The sequence below is a fragment of the Schistocerca piceifrons genome, chromosome 2, assembly GCF_021461385.2.
Source record: "Schistocerca piceifrons isolate TAMUIC-IGC-003096 chromosome 2, iqSchPice1.1, whole genome shotgun sequence".
Taxonomy (NCBI): domain Eukaryota; kingdom Metazoa; phylum Arthropoda; class Insecta; order Orthoptera; family Acrididae; genus Schistocerca; species Schistocerca piceifrons.
In genome coordinates this window covers 392,446,410-392,448,891 of record NC_060139.1, presented here as the reverse complement: position 1 = coordinate 392,448,891, position 2,482 = coordinate 392,446,410, and the positions used below count along the sequence as shown (strand labels likewise).

General features: G+C 47.3%; 1 non-coding gene across 1 annotated transcript; it reads right to left on the bottom strand.

Moving 5' to 3' along the window:
- Positions 1-1,785: 1,785 nt before the first annotated feature.
- On the bottom strand, positions 1,786-1,902 carry Trnag-gcc. Its single transcript has 2 exons — positions 1,866-1,902; positions 1,786-1,828 (listed from the first exon to the last, which is right to left on the bottom strand). It is a non-coding gene; the product is annotated as a tRNA-Gly (tRNA).
- Between the last annotated feature and the right edge of the window lie 580 nt (positions 1,903-2,482).

Here is a 2,482-nt window from a genome sequence, read left to right as displayed (position 1 = left end):
GTATTTCGGTGGGGATCGTCGAGCACAGAAACTAATGCAGCACAACACAAAAAAATTGACAAAATACGAATGTAGAGTTAACAAAATGATATATTTGTAAAAATATTTTTTTCCTTTTTTGTAAAAGTAATTATTATTTTTATTGTTGTAAAGTCCATAATTTGTAGATACTTTAAAACCTTTTGTAAAGAAATTTAGTATAGTTACATAATCTCACAAATGGTTCAAATGGCTCTGAGCACTATGGGACTTAACTGCTGTGGTCATCAGTCCCCTAGAACTTAGATCTACTTAAACCTAACTAACCTAAGGACATCACACACACCCATGCCCGAGGCAGGATTCGAACCTGCGTGTGTCGGCCAACACAGTGAACAACGCTTAATCGCAAAGACTCAATATAGAGTCTCACTTCGATTCGCTCTCGACAGAGGTGCTCTCGCAGTGAAGTACTGAGGAGACACTTGTTCCTTGCTCTTTGAGTGCACGTACGAGCGCGCAAGCTGTCGTTACGTGATCTCGCTCCAAGAGCGACAACGGAACGACCCCTCTCCACGCCAGACGTGAAGGGGTATATCTTTCGGTTTCTTCCATTACTCCTTCAGCTCAAGGCGTCAGAAATATCGTCTGCCAATCAGCATTGCTCTTCTAAAATGGGAGAATGTCGTTTCGTTTAAGGCGACCAATCCGGAAACCTGTAGTATCGGCATTTGGCGTTTGCTGTCTCCCTGTGAAAATCTCTGAAAGTGCATGCTATGTGTAAAGAACGCGTAGGCTGGCCGCTCCCACACAATGTAGTGGAATTTGCTTTTAAGCCGAACATGGGGTCGTTCCTCCTTTCACTCGGGCAACCGCTGTCTGCTCTATGGGCAGTCACCGGCTGACATAGATAGGCTGGGTCGTTCTCTGAAGGGACCGGCCCCCTGGCGTGCGGTCTGCTTCTCTCGACCTAAAGGCTCCTGTGACAGTCGTGTCTGGAATGTATGTGTGTACACCAGCCTCGAGTACTTCAACCATGGTGCGCATACTTGTTATTTGCATATCGGTTACATGAATTCATACAACATTGACTTTATCTTATCGAGTTTTGGTTCGAATGAAGCGTCTTGATGTGTGAAATAAGACATCGTGATCTCCTGATCTTCATTGCTTACATATTCCACCCTCACAATCGTGAGGGTGGAATATGTAAACAATGAAGGTCAGGAGACCACGACGTCTTAAAACATTTACAGATGAATAGTACAAGAGGTTTTGTGGAACCAGGTAATGAAGCCATGTTGAGACAGCCATGTTAGTACGTAGTGTAACCTCCATAGGCGCTGACTCTGGCATTCAGCCGAGTGTAGAGATGACGAATACTGTCCTGGGATACGTTGTGCCAAGCCAGGTCGATCTGTAAGACCAGAGTTGTTGGTTGACGAGTCGCATGAGTCACTTCTCATCCCATCGTATCCCACTCATGCTCGAATGGAGACAAGTCCGAAGATTGTCCTGGCCACTGAAGTTTCTGCACGTCCTGCAGAGCAAAGTTACGTTTCGCGAGCGGTGTGTGGGCGAGCATTATTCTTTTGGAACAACAGATCACCTGAAACTTCCTGGCAGATTAAAACTGTGTGCCGGACCGAGACTCGAACTCTGGACCTTTGCCTTTCGCGGCAAGTGCTCTACCAAAAATGGTGCAAATGGCTCTGAGCACTATGGGACTCAACTGCTGAGGTCATTAGTCCCCTAGAACTTAGAACTAGTTAAATCTAACTAACCTAAGGACATCACAAACATCCATGCCCGAGGCAGGATTCGAACCTGCGACCGTAGCGGTCTTGCGGTTCCAGACTGCAGCGCCTTTAACCGCACGGCTACTTCGGCCGGCAAGTGCTCTACCAGCTGAGCTACCCAAGCAGGACTCTCGCCCCGTCCTCACAACTTTACTTCCACCAGTACCTCGTCTCTTACCTTACTATCCATTCTGGAAACATCCCCCAGGCTGTGGCTAAGCCATGTCTCCGCAATATCCTTTCTTTCAGGAGTGCTAGTCCTGCATGGTTCGAAGGCGAGCTTCTGTAAAGTTTGGAGGGTAGGAGACGGGGCGTGAGTCGTGCTTGGGTAGCTCAGTTGGTAGAGCACTTGCAGCGAAAGGCAAAGGTCCCGAGTTCGAGTCTCGGGCCGGCACACAGTTTTAATCTGCCAGGAAGTTTCTTTTTAGCGCACACTCCGCTGCAGAGGGAAAATCTCATTCTTGGAACAGATCACCTTCCTGTTGCAAGAACAGGAAAAGAACGATCTAACAACATTCTGCACGTAGCGAGCGATGTTTTGTGTACCCTCGAGAAATAAAAAAAGTAAAAGAGAGCTGTAGCTTGTCGCAGCCCAGACCATACGACGTACGGTGTTACCAATGTGCCTAGGATGAATCCAATCTGCGAGAGCGTACTCATCAGGTCTACATCATACGCAGAAACGGCGACAACATACGTGCAGT